A 20,818-nucleotide genomic window follows, 5' to 3' on the forward strand; every position below is an offset into this window, starting at 1 on the left:
CCATAGCTGTACTAACAGAGCAAAATGCTTATCAATCTTTTCTTCCAGACTGGTGGTGAAGTTGGGATTGGAAGTGCAGGAGCCTGCAACTGGAAAAGGTGGCATAGGCAAGAGAAGTGGGAGCTTAAGATATAACAGGAATACTCAGATCCAAATTGAATTCAGAAGAATCCTGGCTAACTGATTTTGACTTAGCCCTAAGAAAAGCTTTTCTCTTCCTGCCTCTCCCTAATTTCTTTAAATGAGACTCCAAATTCTTCCACTTCCTTTTGTTCCATTCAAAACATTCATTAGATTTAGTATCAAATGAACATATCTACCCTCTACAATCAGTATCAAAAGATCCCTTTAGAGTAATACCTAAAGCTAGCAGAAAACAAAAAGCAAAAACTTGTTCTTTATGCAAAATTGACCAAAGAACCTAACACTAAATAATTTGCCAAGACGGCTAATACAAGAGTATAGTATGTCACCAATTGCGATGATACAAAGGAAAATCCCCAAAAAACTTTCAGGAATAACTGCAACCGACAACCATAGCCATCAGCCGGCAAAAAGAAACAGCTCTTTGCTGAGTTGTTCCTCTCTCTTGCCCCAAAAGTGGGCAGGGCACTGTTACCTAAGCAAAACAAATAGAAAATTAAAGTGACTTGCAAATTTCGGGATTTTAAATGCCAGTGGGTGAAACTCTTAGCAATATAATTACAGGGGAAGTTGTATAATAAAAAACAGAGACCTCCGACGTGACAAACAGGAGGAAGGAAAACTGAAGGAGGCCTTCCTTTGCTCTCTCTTTTCAGAGAGCCAACCCTCAATATCGTTTAATGTCTTCCTTGCCAAAGAAGAAAGTACAATCTTAGGAAATCTAGGTTCCACAGGTAGATTTCTCATTAAGAAAGTGGATGCTGGTGAAGCCAGGGCCGCTGGAGAGAAAAAGGTACGGAAGTTATGCAGCAAATACAGGCAGTCCCCAGTTATCGACAGCCTCGGCTATCGGTGATTTTTTATGGGGCTTGTCTAGCCCACCAATTTCCGGTTATCAGCACAGATAATAAGAGTATTGGTGTCGATACATACCTAACAGAGGTGCCAGTAACCAGTTATTGGCACTGATAAGAGCCAAAAATTGCTGATTTCTGGTTATCAGCAATTTTCATTTATCATCAAGCCATCAGAACAGAACCCCAGCTGATAACTGGGGACTGCCTGTACCACAATAAGGCCACATAAGCAGAGGGAGCAGAGTCCTGACCTACCTCCTATTCTTCTACTTCTGACAAAATCAGTGATTAGGACAGGTCAGGTGTAGTTTTTGTTGCAGGAGAGGCCTTCTTAAGGAGTCCTACAATATCATCCAGTTGACGCTGGATGGGAGCCAACTTTGGATCACCAACTGAAGGCACAGGCACCTGAAACATAGAGGTTGACATTAAGGGCCTCAAAACTGACATCACAAAAAATGTTATTGTTATAATACAATTAAGTTTGTTCATACTTACCTGGCAGATATATATATAGCTGTATTTCTGACGTCCGACAGAATTTCAAAACTCGCGGCACACGTAGTGGGGCGGCCAGGTGGTAGTACCCATTCCCGCCGCTGGGAGGCGGATATCAGGAACCAATTCCCATTTTCTATTCATATTTATTCATGACCCTTGTCTCCTGAGGGGGGAGGAGGGTGGGCACTCTAATTATATATATCTGCCAGGTAGTATGAACAAACTTAATGTATTATAACAATAACATTTTGTTCATGAAAACTTACCTGTCAGATATATATATAGCTGAATCCCACCTTCGGATGGTGGGTAGAGACAGACTAGGATTTTTAGGAAACTTAAATTAAATAAAAGATTAACTTATTGGTTCCTTACCTGATAGCAAAGTAGACTCTGTGATTACTGTCACTTAAAGCCTGCTTATGCTTTTATCAGAGTTGCCAGCCAGGTTTGGACCTGTAGTGCTGGTGCACTCTGGATGCTCTGTCAACGGGGACGTGACCACAATGTGACAAGGACCATCTAGCCAAACATATGGCAGTAACACAGCAACCGACCACCACCTGACCAACTAACCAAAAACCCCTGACATTAACACTAAGGAATGGGAGATTTCCACAGAAGATCTCACCATCACCCAAAACACAATCAAACTAACCTAACTAAGCTAAGGGATAGGGAGAGAGCTACCTTCAGCCCCCCAAAACTGTGTCTTCGCCGAAATGTAAGGCCCAAAGAACTACAGTTCTTCGTAAATCGTTCTCACATCCCGGAGGTAATGTGAGGCGAATACGGAATTGCTCTCCAGAAGGTGCTATCAGAATATCTTTGATAGACATATTCCTTTGGAAGGCAAGAGAAGTAGCTACGGCTCTGACCTCGTGAGCTTTCACTTTAAAGAGGCTCAAATCAGTCTTCTGGCAAGATGAATGAGCCTCTTTATGACGTCCCTCAAGAAGAAAGCAACAGCATCTTCGACAACGGCAAATCTGGTCTCTTCACCGAGCACCAGAGATTACCTGAGGGACCTCTTATCTCTTTAGTCCTATTCACATAGAACTTGAGAGCCCTGACAGGGCACAGGGCTCTCTCTGGTTCTTGACCCACGAGACTCGATATTCCTTTTGATTTTCAAGCTCTTTGGCCAAGGATTAGAACGGGTTCTCGTTCTTAGCCAAGAAAGATGGGTTCAACGAGCAGACAGCGTTGTCTCCCTTGAAGCCCACTAGGCTACTGAACGCTTGGATTTCACTAACTCTCTTCGCCGTCGCCAGAGAAGCTAGGAAAAGCGTTTTTCTCGTCAAGTCCCTTAGAGAAGCTTCATGGAGAGGCGTCAAAGGGACTTAGCATCAGATGTTTCAAACCACATCTAGATTCCATGAGGGCGGTCTTGCCTGTGGAATCTTGGTGGTTTCGAACGACCTTAAGAGATCGTGCAGATCCTTATTGTCGGAGAGGTCCAGTCCTCTGTGGCGAAAAACGGCAGACAACATACTCCTATAACCCTTGATTGTAGGAAACTGCCAATTTCTGCACATTCTTAGATAGAGTAAGAAATCTGCTATCTGATTCACAGAGGTCGTGGAAGAGGAAATTCCTTCCTTTTTGCACCATGCCCTGAGGAGGACACTTAGACTGGTAGACAGGCTCTTGAAGAGCTCTTCGAGCATTAGCGATTGCTCTCGCAGCTGCCTTTGAAAAGCCTCTCGCTCTGGCCAACTTTTTCGATAGTCTTGAACGCAGTCAGAGCCAGAGCGGAGAGGTTTTTGGTGAAACCTTTTGAAGTGAGGCTGTCTGAGTAGATCTCTCCTCCAGGGCAACGTTCTTGGGAAGTCCACAAGGATGTCATGACCTCTGTGAACCACTCTCTTTGCTGGCCACATTGGGGCAATCAGAGTCAACCTTGTCCCTTCTGAAGCTGCGAACTTCCTCATTACGTCCCCCATGATCTTGAATGGGGGAAAGGCGTAAAGATCCAGGTCTGTCCAGTTCCAGAGCAACGCGTCCACTGCAATTGCCCCTGGATCCAGAACCGGGGAGCAATACAGAGGAAGCCTCTTCGTCCTTGATGTAGCGAACAGGTCTACTAGAGGACGTCCCCACAATCTCCATAATTGTTGACAGACTTCCTGGTGCAAGGTCCATTCTGTTGGTAAAATCTGATTTCGTCGACTGAGAAGGTCCGCCCTGACATTCTGAACCCCTGCCACGAAATCTTGTCAGGATCTTGATGCGCCTTGCGTCTGCCCATAGCAGAACTTCCTTCGCCAGGAGAAAAAGGGATCTGGAGCGAGTTCCTCCTGATTCTTTAGATACGCAAGGGCTGTGGTACTGTCTGAGTTGACTTGAACAACCTTGCTTGACAGTTTGTCTTCGAAGAACTGCAGCGACAGGAATATCGCTGCCAGTTCCTTTACATTGATGTGCCAGGCTACCTGTTCCCCTCTCCAGGAGCCTGACACTTCCTCCCACCCTAGTGTTGCTCCCCAACCGGAAATGGAAGCGTCTGAGAACAACACTAGGTCGGGGCTCAGAAGATTTAAGGAGAAGCCCTCTCGTAACTTCTGAGGGTCGAGCCACCATCTTAAGTGGACTTTTACCTTGTTGGAGATCCTTAGGATCGCATTCAGGTCCTCTTTCGACGTCCATTCTTCCGCAAGGAAAAATTGAAGAGGTGGCCTGAGGTGCAGTCTTCCCAGCGAGACAAACTTTTCTAGCGAGGAAATGTGCCCAGCAGACTCATCCACTCCCTCACCGAACAAGCTTCTCTCTCTAGGAAGGCTGCGACTTTCTCTAACCCCAGTCGCTGACGTTCCTGGGATGAAACGCCCGAAAAGCCACTGAATCCATCTGAATCCCCAGATACACGATGGACTGTGTCGGGTCAGATGCGACTTTTCGGAGTTGACCAAAAGACCCAGAGACTTTGCTAGGGCTAACGTAAACTGAAGGTCCTTCAGACACTTCTGCCTCGACGACGCTCTGATCAGCCAATCGTCGAGGTATAGGGATATCCTGATCCCTGACGAATGGAGCCACTTCGCTACATTCCTCATTATCATTGTTGAAAACCATCGGGGCCGTGCTGAGACCGAAACAAAGGGCTCTGAATTGCCAAACCCTGTTGTCTAAGACGAATCTCAGGTACTTCCTTGAAAGAGGGTGGACGGGGACGTGGAAGTACGCGTCCTGCAGGTCCAGAGACACCATCCAGTCGCCAGGTCTCAAGGCTCCCAGCACCGACTGAGGCGTCTCCATTTTGAATTTGATCTTTTCTACAAAAAGATTGAGCCTGCTCACATCCAGGACCGGGCGCCAACTGACGACTGCTTCGGCACTAGGAAAATCCTGTTTGTAGGAAGCCCGGTGGACTCTAGGTCCCAAGACTTGTGTTCCACCGCTCTTTTTTCGACCATCTGGTCTAACAGATCGAAAAGAATAACTTTTCTTCTCTCCCTGATAAGATGGAGAGAGGTCTCTGGGAGTTGATGTTAAAGGAGGAGGATGTAAAAAGGGGATCTTGTACCCCCGCTCTACTATCTTGAGAGTCTCCAAGGATCCGCCCCTCTCTGCCTCCAAGCCTCCGCAAAGAATTCCAGTCTGGCCCCGACTGGCGTCTGAAGGACGAGATCTTCATTTTGCTGGTTTTGGGTTTGAATGAAGCTCTTCCTCTCGAAAAACCTCTCCCTCGAGGAGCTGCTCTCGAGGGGGGTGCCCCGCGAAAGGGTTTGACTTCTTCGGGGGTTTGCTGAATGTCGAAGTGGAAGGAACTGCTGGACGTCTTGAAGACTGTACCAAGAGGTCCTGGGTCGCCTTTTCTTGCAAACTCTTTGCAAGATCCTTTACCATAGCCTGGGGGAGAGATGGTCCGAAAGAGGCGCAAAGAGCAATTCCGCTTTCTGAGCGGGAGATACCGACTTAGCGGTAAAATTGCAAAGAAGAGCTCTTTTCTTCAGGAAAGCAGTTCCAAAATGAGAAACTAGCTCCTCCGAACCATCCCTGACGGCCTTGTCCATACATGACAACAACCGCTGGAACAGCTCCCCCAGACTGAGAGAAATCAGGACTTCTAGACTGAAGGTTCTAAACTCCCAGACACCAGTCTAGGAAATTAAAAACATTTTAGGGTGGCGAAGCAGTCCCTTCAAGTGGTGGTCCGTCTCCACAGGAGTCCAGGACACCTTAGCAGACGATAATAGAGACCTCCTCTGAGCGTCCACTAAACTGGAGAAGTCACCCAGAGCGGACGAAGGAACCTTTACTCCCACGTCCTCCTTGGTTTCATACCAAATTCCTCCTTTCCCGGCGAGTCTAGAGGGCGGATGGGCGAAAGTGGTCTTGCCCTGATCCTTCCTTCTAGACATAAAGTCTTGAAGCTTCTTAAAAGCCCTCTTGGTCGACAGCGATGTCTTCATCTCGACGAATTCAGGGGTCTTAACGGTCTTGGAAGACGAAAGTTTGAGAGGGAGGAGACTAGGGGCTTGCCGGCTGGAACTTCTCCCCGAAGGATGAACGTAACAGCCTAACAAGAACCTTGTAGTCTGAGACAGCTGAAGCTACCGGCTGTTCTTCTTCGACGGAACTCCCTGGACTACTAAGTTCCCCTTCCTCCCTAAGAGGAACTGGAGAACGTCCATCAGCAGGGGGGGGGGGGAAAGATACGTCCAGCAGTCTCAATCCTGAACAATGACTTCCGTTGGTTGGAAGTACCCGGCTACAGGTACGGAATCGCCCTTACGTCGATCCTTATAAGGACGGACATCTTGTGAAAGAGGAGCGTCCTTAGAAGCAACGGGAACTGTCTTAACAGCACGTCCCTACGAGAGGAAGCGCGAGCTTCCTGACGAGAGGCGCCAAAAGCGTCCTGCTTAGCCAAGCAAGCGTCCTGCTGAGCGTCCTCAAAAGCGTCCTGCCTCGCTCGAAAAGCGTCCTGCTTTCGAAACGGCGAGCGTCCTGAGGAGCGTCCTCAAAGGCGTCCTGTCGATAACTCAAAGCGTCCTGCTTCGAACGCCGAGCGTCCTGCCGAGCGTCCTCAAAAGCGCCTTGTAGAGAGCGCAAAGCGTCCTGCTTAGAACGCCGAGCGTCCTGCCGAGCGTCCTCAACAGCTCCCTGCCGAGAGCGCAAAGCGTCCTGCTTCGAACGCCGAGCGTCCTGCGAGCGTCCTCTCCTGAGAGAGCGAAAGATCTACTCGGAGAACAGAGAACGGTGACGATGACCGGAGGAGGAGAGAGACGAGCGAGACGAGAGAGAATGAGCTGCTTCGTCCTCTTGACGGGCAGCCGAACGTCCTTCCTACGCTTAGGCTCGACTGCTGCTGGGCGAGTCCTCTGAGCCATCAGCGACGTAATCTGGTCCTGAAGGGACACTAGGATATCCTTCGTAGGTGACGAAGGAGCATAAGAAGGGGCAGGACTGAGCCTGCGAGAAGGCGAGGGGCGAGGGGACGCCTCCTTCCTTCTAGCAGGTACAGCTATCTGCCTCTCAGGTGAACACGCCTGTGCGTGGAAACCAACGTCCTCGTCGGTAGTAGAAAGCCTCCCTCTTCTGAGGAGGAAAGGCGTCATAAGCGTCCTCTGACGAAAGCGGAGACATAGGACGTGAAGCGGGTTCCTCAAAGCGAGGTCTCTCCGAGCGCTCCACCCCTTGCGCGGGGAGGACGCTTCGGAGGACGAAAAAGCAATCTTTCAGGACACGCGCTCGTGCGCGCTCCTTGGCAGCCTGGGATTTAGCAACAAGGCCTGCCGAAGGGACGCCAGATCGGTGGGGAGCCCCGTAACCCTCTTGCGGCTTTCGACATACCCACTCCCTGAGTCCTGGGAGTCCGATAGAGGTCTAGGCCTAGAGGCATTAAGGGGCCGATCTGACGCCCCCTCCACAACACTAGGGGCACTAACACAAACTTTCACAGGGCCAGTTTCTAGGGCCAAAACTTTAGATTCGAGAGCACGAATAGACTCCAGAATCAGAGAAAGGGTGTTACCTTCTCCAGACACAGCACTGGGGCCCGAAGGCAACAAAACAGGATTAGGTTGAGCAAAATCTACTGGTGTTAGAGGAGGAGAAATGTTACTATCCTTACCTTTAGTAGAACTGCCCTTGGAGGAAGACCTCCTGACTCTATCGCGCTCCAATTTACGTCGATAGGTCTCATACATCTTCCATTTATCATCATCCAAATCCTTGCATTCATTGCACCGATCATCAACCAAGCAAACATGCCCCCTGCAATCCATACAAACTGTGTGAGGATCAACTGAAGGTTTAAGAAGCCTCACCTTACATTCACTCCTCACACACACTCTGAAACTTCCAGTACTTGATCCCGACATCATGTACACAGAAAAGCCAATCCAAAATCAAAAACCAATCCACTATTACGCGTGCCAATCCAACAATCCAGAAGTCGATACCAAAAGTCAATCCAGATAATATTAAGCGAGATAATCAAAAATCCTAGACGGAGGTACTATAAACAGTTGTTTGCAGCACCGGCGACAGAAAAAATATGAATAGAAAATGGGAATGGTTCCTGATATCTGCCTCCCAGCGGCGGGAATGGGTACTACCACCTGGCCGCCCCACTACGTGTGCCGCGAGTTTTGAAATTCTGTCGGACGTCAGAAATACAGCTATATATATATCTGACAGGTAAGTTTCATGAACAAACTGGAGGTTATACCATTGGACATTTGGGTGTTTCTAGATGCTCAAGAGCGACTGGGGACTCAGGTCTTACTGAACGTTCATGCGCTTGTGGGCGCTTTGTCACTGCTGAACGCTCTGGAGTGGAAGGTGGGCACTCTAAGGTGGAGTGTCACTTGTAAGATGATGAGCACCTATGAGCTGAAGCAGAGCATTTGGGAGCCAATACCTGGCGATCTACAGTAGGGCACTCTGGCAAAAAATTTTCTCGACTGTCCAAGAAGTTACAGAAGGGTTAAGGGATGCACTCAAGTTTTTTAACCTTCTTGTATGGCACTGGAAGACAGCAAATCATATCCACTGTGCACCTTTTCAATGGCCACGATTCATCAGTAAATCACCACTGGCACCTGTAATAGGCCTGGACATCTCTTGAACTCGAAGAAAGGTGATGTACATCTGAATAGACCCCTTTTCGATGGCTGTCTGTCGCAACCTGGGATGCAACTCCAGGTTCAACCAAAGGGACAACTACCTGTGGGCAGACTCCTCCAACCTCCCTTGGGCTTCCAGTATTGCTCCTCTCAGGTTTAGGGGAGTATGACTCTGACCTTTGCCTAAGAGAATCGGCAGAATGGTCAGCCACCTCCTCCACCAACACTTCACTGGCACTTTTTTCACACACTTTGTCCATTAGGACTCTAACCAAAGCCCCTAATTGGGCCATAGTGCTCACTATCAGACTGAACTTTTGATCGAATCTTCATTCAAGACTGGCAATGGTATCAGGGTCGACAGTTTGGTGCTGGGTAAAGGAGTAGGTGGTATAGTAGGAGAACTGAATAGGAGATATGAAGTTTTTATTGTAAAACTAATATTGTAATACCTACCTGAACACCTGAACTAGCCCTGGTCACTTACCAGCCCGAACCATCATTTATTAAAAATTTACCAAATCTTTGGTTAAAATAAACGATCAGTGTTGCCAATCTCCTGGCAAACACCCTCGTTACCTAGTTACCAGCCCACCGCTAGTAGCCCTGCCTCACGGGCTGGTCACACCTGCCCTCTCACGTCAATCATAACTCAATAACTCTGTATGAGAGGGGAGGAGGGTGGGAATCATTCAGGTGTTCAGGTAGGTATTACAATATTAGTTTTACAATAAAAACTTCATATTGCAATACACCCCCTGAACACCTGAACTAGCCCGATTAACAACATTAATTTGGAGGTGGGGAATCAAATCTGCCCGGCCCTCCACTGTACCAGTTGTCAGTCAATATAATTGAGTACGCGAGTCAGTCTCAAGTTCATTTGTCACTCGTCCAAGCTAATCTCCCATGTGTGGCCTTCTAGGCCTCCCATATGTGGAGGGAAAAACTCCCTGCACCTCTACCCTAAGGTCAAAACTCATTGAGTGCGGGAGGGATACAAACCTGTTTCCTCTCAGCTGGCTATGTGCCTCACCTGAGTAGAGGAAAAACTGAAGACCTCCCATGTGGCTCTCGGCCTCTCATGTATGGAGGGAATCTGAAGGACCTCCCATGTGGCTCTCGGCCTCTCATGTATGGAGGGAATCTGGAAGAAAACCTCCCATGTGGCTCTCGGCCTCTCATGTATGGAGGGAAACTGAAGACCTCCCATGTGGCCTTAGGCCTCTCATGTACGGAGGAGACAACCATGTCCATCGGTGCGTCTGCGACGGTGTCGTCGATCATAGTGATGTCCTCTCTTGTAGTGTTGTACCTGCCTGTCTGTACTCTGCCTGGTTGGCACTTGAAAGAATACCCTCAGATAGACCTAGACATGTTCTTTCCTATCTGTCCTAATACTTAAAATCCTCTTGTGATATATCATATCATGAATACCTTATACATATTCCTAATAGTCGCTCCCTACTCTAATACTAACTCAGACAGCAAGATTGTTGGGTTTAAAAAATAGAATTTGAGGCCAAAGGCCGAGTATTGGGACCTATGAGGTCAGTCAGCGCTGAAGGGAAATTGACAAAGTTTGAAAAGGTGTGAAAGGAAGAAAAACCTCTGTTACACAATGAGTCCAGTGTTAGGAGAGCGTGGAAAATAGGATGAGAGAATATGGAGAGAATATGAAATCAGAAAAGTAAGAGAGAGAGAGAGAGAGAGAGAAGAGAGAGAGAGAGAGAAACACAATCGTCTAGGATAGAGAGAGAGAGAGAAGAGAGAGAGACGAGAGAGAGAAACACAAATCGTCTAGGATAAAGAGAGAATATAAAATCAGGGAAGAGAGAGAGAAGAGAGAGAGACACAGAGAGAGAGAGAGAGAGAGAGAGAGAGAAAAATTACGATCGTCTAACATCTCCAACTCCGGAAATTGCAAACACCCTCTAAGTTAAAAAAGGGTATTATCTTAACGATAATATATCTCGTATAACTCCGTACAGCTATGAACAACCGAACGAGAACTTGTTGCTAATGCGATCGACTCCTATAGCAACATCACTTTATTGTATTGATCAGCGTGTGACAGTAATCGAATCCGATAGCAACATCCGTTAATGTATTCATCCGCGTGCGACGGTAATTACTGTATTCATGTTATAAATGCAGCTGAAGCTAATAAGGCAAAATTACGTGCATCAGCAACCTGGACAGAAGTCCCGAGCTTTTGTATGAATTCCAACGCAGCCGTGGTAAAAGAAACTAATAGCATGAAAGAGCTCATTACTGTTGTTTTCACACAGACAAAGGATTAATAACGTATATAAAGTGTAAGGTTCGTAATACCTATGAAAACGAGTAAAAAACACGGAACGGAATCCTAAATTTAACGCCATCTAACCCGAGGGAAAAACTAGCTTCCAATGAGACGTATCAGTCAAATTTTGGTCTTAAATTACATCGTAAGACAAACAGTATGACTTCGTTCCATAAGTTAAGTATCCAGATATTCATTAATATGCTAACTAAGGACAAAAACATTAGCCGAGACCAAGTGATATGGTTGAATCTGGAGCCAAGGAAGAAAAAAAAAAAAAAAAAAAAAAGACTAGCCGGCATCCTTGTCTGTCTAAACCACACCTCCTTACAATAGTGCTGTTTGACGACAAGCTAGTGTAATTGTAATTGAATTGAAAAGTAATAAAATAATATTTAAAGGTAATTAAATTAACTTTATTAGGCCTAATATTAATTTCAGTTGTCATTGTAATTTGATAATACGACTGGTAATAATTTGTAACTGTAATTGACATAAGCGCAATGTAAATACTGACGGCAATAGTCTGTTAGACGTATGAAGACGTCATACATACAAATTCCTTATATCTGACATCTGATTATATGCCCCAAGATAGAAACCTCATTGACTATGTTAAATGTCAACATAGTTGAACACAAGTCTCCTTCAAGACTTTTGTACAAACTTGGCATAAGAGAGAGTGTTGTTACGTTAGTCATTTTAGGCAATCAGGAGAGAATGAGATGGATACGGCGACGCAAACACGTATTTGTCATCCGCTGATTCCAGCGTGAATGACTGCCGAGTTAGTGTTTATACTACGCTAATATTATGATACACATAATAGAATTATAATGCTTTAGTCGGACAGAATCCGATCTTCATTCTGTTCGATTACATTCATATTAATTATCCTCAGATCGGATTCTCGTTCGTTTTCAATTACACCTGTACTGAATTATCCGAAGTCAAGAATGCCTTGAGCCTACAGCGTTAGCCAATATAAAAATAACTACCGATATGTTGTACAGCGAATACTTTAGGTTAGGCTAGGCTACTGAATATGCATACGATATATCATCGTGAACACTAGGCTAACCGTAGTTAATTTTATTCGATTTCTCTCCATACTGAATATCTTAAGTCAATATGCATTGAACGGAGAATTAGTTGATATTAACAATTATCGTATCGTATACGTAGAGGAAGAAACCTTAAAGACGAAAGAGCATATCTGAAAGACCAACCATGGCCTAAAAGCTTCTGATGCAAGGAACTCGAAGCAGGAAAAAGCCTAAAGATGCTCTAAGGACACTGTGCCTCTAAAAACTACTACTTTTAATAGAAAACCGACCCGAAGAAGCCTGCACTTCTCTTCCTAAACTAAACACTATGTAGCCTATTATCCCTACTCGTCTATATCTGACCTAAGTTTTTATCATCCTGAGAACTTACACATCGAGGGAAGGGGAATCTGCTGCCAACACTGCCTGCTCCGCGCCAGGGGGGACGGCGGATCCTGCCCTGTGGGCTTGCGGATCCCCATAACCCCCAGCACCGGTTAGGGCTGATTCTGGAACAGGCAGGGGAGCTGGAAAAGAACGATTAGTAATTTCAGTATCCCTATTGCTCGATCTATCCTCACATAATCTTTACATAAAATCGGTAACAGAGATGTCATACTCGATGTCAGCCTACTCTCAAGTCTCTTAAAGAGCACTGTCTCTAAGTCTTTATCTTGATCTACGTTAGTCTCTTCCTGCCTACACTTACTTCTTAATACGAGACCTTTCCTATGTTTGAGATACCCTAACATCTGGTCCAAAGACCACTCCTGACATTCCAAACATCTGGTCTTTACATTATATTGAACAGGCCTACAATTTACGCATAAGGAATGACTATCGTGTCATAGGGTACTCATCCTTTTCTTGCATTGTTGGCAAAGACGATACGTTGTTGAACTTCCGCTCGTCGTTTTCTGTGATGTCGTGGCCGAGGATGCAGTAGTCGTTGTTGTAGCCTGTGTTGTTTCTTCCTTTGCAGAATCAATGTCTAATGACAAGGTATTAAGAGCAATCCAACCGTAATCCAAAGGGATGCGTAATTCGTCACCAAAATCAATCAAATCAAAGGTGCAAATGAAGGCCGGGCAAGACCAAAAAGGAGTTCGCTGTGGATACATCTGTACTCCACCGCGAACAATAAGTGATTGACGTGAGAGGGCAGGTGTGACCGGCCCGTGAGGCAGGGCTACTAGCGGTGGGCTGGTAACTAGGTAACGAGGGTGTTTGCCAGGAGATTGGCAACACTGATCGTTTATTTTAACCAAAGATTTGGTAAATTTTTAATAAATGATGGTTCGGGCTGGTAAGTGACCAGGGCTAGTTCAGGTGTTCAGGGGGTGTATTGCAATATAATAGGCACAGAGACAACAGGAATATCAATATTACTGGAAGACTTAGAGAATCCTGGCTAACTGTTCTAGAAACTGCATTTCTTTTTTTGTCCCTTTCTAATTAAGCTAAATGTGAGTTCAAAACCATCCATTCTTCTGGTCCCAGTTGCTACATTCATTACATGACGAAGTAGCAGAACACACTTGGCCCCTACAATCTGTGCAAAGTGTATGTGAGTCATAAGTTACTTTGGTCGATACCAAATAGTATTAGTTGAACTAGAGTGACATGCTAATGTAAACAAGTCAACTACCAAAAAGTCTTAATCCATGCAAAAACTGGCTAAATCATGATAAAATCGGTCTCCAAAGAAAACCTAACACTGTTCTAATATGATAAACAACCATCAACTGAAATGTGATTGAATTCAAAATAAGCTGACTGCACACAGCCATGTTAGTCGTAAGTCAGCAAAAACAAATTGAAGCTCTTTGCTGAGTTCTTCCTCTCTTTCCCTGAAAGTGGGTGGGGCTGGTCATCTACACAAAACAAGAGAAGCGCTGCCATGAATTTCAAAATTTAAGCTGGCATGTGAGCTGAAATGATAGCTATGTAATTACGTACTTGGTAAATTAGTACAGTACTTATATGTATACCTAACTCTTTCCATACAAACAATACTGCTGGACACCTACCACTTTGTTACAAAGGGGTGACTAACTAAGAATTTACGGAAAACAAATACCCTGTATTTCCAGATACAGATACCTTTCAAGTGTGCTAAGCCCCAAATCTCTTACCAGTCTCGATAACAGCTGAAGCTGTCGACCAGTTGGTAACCACAGTGATTTGGTTAACCACAAGGGCCCTGAGGGAATGTATGCCCATGTGCCAACCCATCTGAACCAGCTAGTCTTTTCCTTTTTTAATGACATTACAATGGAAGATGAGTTTGGATTGTGAAGAACAATACAGAAACTGTGAAATCTTGATTTCAGCACTAATATAAAAAAGATACAGTCAACTTACCCACTCTGAGTCCTGATAACGGGTACAAATTTTTTATCACTTTCATTGTACACATAGTTCTTTTCAGGTCCCATTGGTCCTTTCTTCTCCTGGAAGAGTAATGGTCCATCTTCTGGCATTATGAGTCAGGGCAAATCTGAAATTAACAGCAAACAAATGTCTTTCAAATGTACCTGTGTGTAATTTATTGAAGTCAAACACGCATATTCATCAGTGTATTTCAGACTGCATACACTCTAAGTTTTTCCCATAAAAGTTACATCTGAATTAGTACATAGTACACTACTTGATGATTATCTGGTCAATACTGTAATTTAATTGGTATTACGTATATCAGTGAACAATATCACAGTATAGATAAATATCTAACAAATATTGCAATGAGATTAGCCAACCCAGTTCCAGATTTCAGATATGAAACATTCACAATCACACAATTTTAGTCTTGGGATACTTGTGAATCTCAAAACTGTCTCAGAGTTTACCATTCTGCTTTAATTTTGCTCAACTGGTGTTAACTACTGCTATGGTTGAAATATCACAGTTTTTGAAAGTAAATTGTATTCTCCCTAACTACTATACAAACCTGAAGTCCTTTACAATAGGATATACTTACGGTGAAGCTGGAACACGACCATTAAAACTCTTGAACAAGATGGTTAGGCAGTAACTACAGTCCGGTAGGCAGGGGAGACCCACCTGACGGGATGTAAACATTCCAGTTTGCCTTTCCACCCAGTTTTCAGATTGAGGGATGGCATGAGGTGGGCCTAATCAATAAAGGACCTCAGGTTTGTAAAGTTAGGAAAAATACAATTTACTTTCAAAAATTGTGATTTGTTCCTACATGATAACAAACAATTGGAGGACTCACTGATTGGTGGGAGGAATCTGAGTGAGCCTCGATGAACCGACTGGGGTTCAGCCTACCTGAGGTTTTCTTCCTGGTTGTAAAAGCGAGGAAGGAAATCCAGCTACTGGCATCTGATTGGAGTTAGGAAATGCCAGATCAGTCAGTCTTCTGGGATTACTCATAAGGGAGAAGTATGTGTTCCCCTTATAGGAAAGCAAAGCACTATAATGTCGGAGACAGTACGGCAAATATACAAGTTATGGGTTTATCTTACGTCAGAGCCCACTTCCCTGCCTTGTAAGGGAAGAAGAGGATATTTGCTACTATTAACTAGTCCAAGAAAATATAAATGGGTTACTCCAAGGAGTGGCTTACCTGCATCGGCCACCCGGTCCAGCATGTAACAGCCTGTGTACTCTCTGCCTGAAGGGAAAGAGTAGGATAAAAGAGATGAAAGGAGAGCCAGTCACTCCACAGCCATGCTCATTCATACCGATATGAGGCAAGATGCAAACCTGTCCAGTTAGAAGAGTTTGGTAAGCTACACAACTTGTTGAGCAGTCACCACTGGTCTCAAGGAAAATGTGTCCAAGGACCTGTGGGCAATATCCAGAAGGTAGTGAGAGGTGAAAGTGGTCTGACATGCACAGACCCCCGCCTTCAAAGCCTGATGAACCGAAAGGTTCTTACAGAATGCGAGGGACGGGGCAATGACCCTGACCACATGAGCTCTCGAACAAAGTGTACCAGTGTCATATACGCCAGCAGCAGAGTACACCTTTCTGATTGTCTCACAAAGCCAGAAAGATAGTATGTACAGTGTTCTTGAACACCTTTTCTTGGAACCTCTAGTGCTAACAAAGTCTCGTCGACACTCAGGCCGGAGGTGTCTAGTCCTCTTCAGATAGTGGTGTAGCACTCCAACGGGACAAAGTAGCATCTTGTCTGAATCATCACCAACGAAGTCACTCAGGGAGGGGATGGTAAAAGACTTGAACCTAGCGTCAGGGACCAATGGATTCAGTCTTTAGCTGCGAAATCTGGGATGAAATCGATCGTAACCAATCCTAATCCCCTTGAGTGTTTCACATCAAAAGAAAGATCATGAAGTTTGCCAACTCTCTTTGCCAATGCCAGGCCTAGCAGAAAGACAGTCTTTAGGGTCAAATCCCTGTCTGAGGACTCTCGAAGGGGCTTGTGCAGCACACGAGTCAGGCTCTGTAACACTAGAGTCACATCCCAAGCAGGAGGCCTGAGATCCCTGGGTGGTGGACATGACCTCTCGAAGCTCCTCATGAATAACGTTATCTCGAAGAAGAAGGAGATATCGATACCCTTCAGCTTCAAGACTAGGCCTACCACAGCCATATAGCCTTTCACAGCTGAAACCGAGAGGAGCTTCTCTCAGAAAAGGAAGACAAGGAAACCTGCCACCTGCTGAAGACTGGCTCTGACTGGAGAGATACCCCGTCTATGACATCAAACACAGAAGACAGCCCACTTTCCTGGTATACGTCTGAGGTATCCTGCCATCTCTGTTGCTGCTTGGCAAGAAAATACTATTAATAATAATAATAATAATAATAATAATAACAATAATAATAATAATAATAATCATTTCTTTCCATCATTGCTGAGTTTTGCTATTTAACCCATAGCTGGACCCTACTATCAGGGATAGGTACTCATTTACAGCTGAGTAGACTGAGGAAATTATGGTAAAGATCCTTTCCCAAGGAATCAACGCCGAGGAGAGCGGTCACCATCCAACAAGACTGACCAGCCCCAATGTTGCTTAACGTTGATTGACAAAGTCAAGGAAGAAAAGTATCACTCATTGATGTCGCAATACCATGGGGAGCACCAGAGTTGAAGAGAAAGAGAGGAAAAAGTAGATAAGTATCAAGATCTGAAAATAGAAATAAGAAGGATATGGGATATGCCAGTGGAAATCGTACCCATAATCATAGGAGCACTAGGCCACGATCCCAAGATCCCTGAAAAGGAATCTAGAAAAAACTAGAGGCTGAAGTAGCTTCCAGGACTCATGCAGAAAAGTGTGATCCTAGAAACGGCACATATAGTAAGAAAAGTGATGGACTCCTAAGGAGGCAGGATGCAACCCGGAACCCCACACTATAAATACCACCCAGTCGAATTGGAGGACTGTGATAGAGCAAAAAAAAAAAAAAAAAAAAAAAAAAAAAAAAAAAAAATAATAATAATAATAAAAATAATAATATCCTTTATGTCAGCTCAGGACCATATACATGGAATATACAAAAAGCAGACAGTAACATACACAATCTAGATATACATGAGACAACATGATAAAAAAAAAAATAATAATAATCGGCACTTATCCACCAAATAGCTGAGGTAGCATAAAAGATAGTACTAATCATAATACTGGTAATAACAGTAGTAATATTGGTGAGAAAACAAAAAATGCATTGAGAGTTATAACAGTTAGTGCACAGATTATATAACTTAAATTTCATCTAGAGACCTTGGGTGGTTACAGTAGTCAGGTCCAGAGAGCTAAATATGATATTGTAATGATACAATTAAGTTTGTTCATACTTACCTGGCAGATATATATATAGCTGTATTTTCCGAATCCAACAGAAATTTAAACACTTACGACACACGCAGTGGGAGTCAGGAGGTTAGTACCCATTCCCGCCGCTGGGAGGCGGGTATCAGGAACCATTCCCATTTTCTATTCATAATTTTTATTTCCACTATCTCCTGAGGGGAGGTGGGTGGGTACTTGATTATATATACGTATCTGCCAGGTAAGTATGAACAAACTTAATTGTATCATTACAATATCATTTTGTTCATGAAACTTACCTGTCAGATATATATATAGCTGAATCCCACCTTTGGTGGTGGGAGTAGACAGAATAGAAGATTTTAGGAAACATATATATGCAGATAATTGATATCTTGGTTCCTTACCTGTTAGCATAGCTGACTTCGTGGTTACTGCCGCGTAAGTCTGCTTTGCTACTAGAGTTGCCAGCGAGGTAGAGACCTATAAAGCTGGTGCACTCCAGGATGATTCTGTCAACAGGGGCGAGACCACGACGTGACTAGACCATTGACCATACAATGAGGGCAACGAAGTAAAACAAAACCACCTGGCTTAGCCTACCAAAGGTATCCCACTTAGACTAAACTAATGGAAGGGAGATCCGCCGCAGGCGGTCAACCCCACAACCATAACACAAGTTAAAAACTCCCCTAACCATTAAAGGATAGGATAAGCGCTACCTCCTGCCCCCAAAACAGTGTCTGCAGCGACGTATGGTCCGAGCGAGTAACAATTTTCGTATGTTGCTTTCACCTCCCGCAGGTAGTGTGAAGCAAACACCGAATTGCTTCGCCAATAAGTGGCGCCCAAAATGTCTTTGATTGCCATATTCTTGTGAAAAGCCACCAAAGTAGCAATAGCCCTCAACTCGTGGGCTTTCACTTTTAGAAGCTCCATGTCACTTTCACTACACTTTTCATGGGCTTCCTTAACCGTACTTCTTAAGAAGAACGCCAGTGCGTTCTTCGACATAGAAAGATCTGGTTTTTTCACAGAGCACCACAAGTTCTCCGAAGAGCCTCTGCATGCTCTGGTTTTCTGCAAATAAAACTTGAGAGCCCTGACAGGACACAGGACTCTCTCAGGTTCAGGTCCCACTAGCTCCGACAACCCTTTGATCTCAAACGTCCTCGGCCAAGGGTTGGAAGGGTTCTCGTTCTTTGCTAAGAACATAGGGCTTAAGGAACAAACTGCACTATGATCCTTGAACCCAATGTGCTTGCTTATGACCTGTATTTCGCTAACCCTCTTCGCCGTCGCCAGAGCGGTTAGGAAAATGGTCTTCTTAGTAAGATTCCTAAGCGAAGCTAAATGGAGCGGTTCAAATTGACTCGACATGAGAAACTTAAGTACCACGTCTAAGTTCCACGATAGTACTTTCGGTTGAGAACTTTCACAGTCTCAAAGGAGATCTAATGAGATCATGAATGTCTCTGTCATTCGCTAAGTCCGAGTCCTCTATGCCTGAAGACTACAGAAAGCACGCTTCTGTAGCCTTTAATCGTGGGAACGGCTAGTTTCACTTCTTTCCTAAGGTGAAGAAGGAAATCTGCTATCTGGCTCACAGAGGTTGAGGTGGAGGAAATGCCCTTCTTTCTGCACCAACTTCTAAAAACAGCCCACTTCGATTGGTAAACTGCGATTGAGGAGGGCCTCCTTGCGGTGGCAATCGCCGTAGCCACAGGTCTTGAAAAACCCCTCGCTCTGGCTAACTTCTTGATAGTCTGAACGCAGTCAGACTCAGAGCGGGGAGGTTTTTGTGGTACCTCTCGAAGTGGGGCTGTCTGAGTAGATCTTTCCTTAGGGGCAGAGTCCTTGGAAAGTCTACCAGGAAGGACATCGCCTCCGTGAACCAGTCGACCGCTGGCCAGAAGGGGGCGATGAGGGTCATCCTCGCTCCCTCTGATGCAGCAAACTTCCTCATTACTTCCCCAAGGATCTTGAATGGGGAAAAGCGTAAATGTCTAGTCCCGACCAATTCCACAGTAGGGCGTCTACTGCCACTGCTCCCGGATCCAGAACTGGGGAGCAATAAAGCGGAAGTCTCTTCGTTCGGGAAGTTGCGAAAACGTCCACATGAGGACATCCCCACAGCTTCCATAACGCCTGGCATACCTCCTGATGAAGGGTCCATTCTGTCGGCAGAAGCTGTCCTTGCCGACTGAGAAGGTCCGCTCGCACGTTTTCTACGCCTGACACGAATCTTGTCAGGATCGTGACGTTTTGCGACTTCACCCATATCAGGACATTCTTCGCGATGGCGAACAGAGAAGGAGAGTGAGTTCCCCCCTGTTTCCTGAGGTATGCCAGGGCTGTGGTGTTGTCCGAGTTTATCTGAACCACTTTGTTGGAGACTTCCTCTTGGAAGAACCTTAGAGCAAGGTAAATCGCTGAAAGTTCTTTTAGATTGATGTGCCAGGACAACCTGTTCCCCTCTCCAGGTGCCTGACACTTCTCTCCCTCCTAGTGTTGCTCCCCAACCCGTGGAGGACGCGTCGGAGAACAACACTAGGTCGGGGTTCCGAAGCTTGAGCGAAAGTCCTTCCGCAAGCTTCTTTGGATCCGACCACCATTTGAGGTGCTTTTTCACTTCTTCCGTCAAAAACAAGACCTCTTCTAGATCCTGTTTGCGTGACCAATTGCTTGAGAGGAAGAACTGAAGTGGTCGAAGGTGCAACCTTCCCAGAGAAACAAACTTCTCCAGTGAGGAAATGGTCTCCAGCAGACTCATCCATTCCCTCACCGAGCATGTTTCCTTCCCTAGAAAGGCTGGACACTTTGTCTAGCATTGAAGTTGTCGCCCCTGGGACGGAAAAGCCCGAGAAGCCACTGAGTCCATCTGAATCCCCAGATAGACTAAGGATTGAGAAGGAGTCAGATGCGACTTTTCGAGGTTCACCAGAAGCCCCAGGGGACCTCGCTAACGACAAAGTCGTGTGAAGGTCCTTCAGACACCGGACTTGCGATGGGGCTCCAAATAAGCCAGTCGTCTAGGTAGAGAGAGATCCTTATTTACGCAAGATGGAGCCACCTCGCAACGTTCTTCATAAGAAACGGTGAACACCATCGGCGC

General features: G+C 45.3%; 1 protein-coding gene across 1 annotated transcript in view; it reads right to left on the bottom strand.

The window, feature by feature from the left end:
* The window catches only part of LOC135207403 (RUS family member 1-like), a 146,487-nt gene that overhangs the window by 35,764 nt on the left and 89,905 nt on the right, over window positions 1–20,818 (bottom strand). The gene's annotated exons all lie outside the window — the stretch shown is intronic.

Source organism: Macrobrachium nipponense, chromosome 32 (assembly GCF_015104395.2).
Source record: "Macrobrachium nipponense isolate FS-2020 chromosome 32, ASM1510439v2, whole genome shotgun sequence".
NCBI classification, from domain to species: domain Eukaryota; kingdom Metazoa; phylum Arthropoda; class Malacostraca; order Decapoda; family Palaemonidae; genus Macrobrachium; species Macrobrachium nipponense.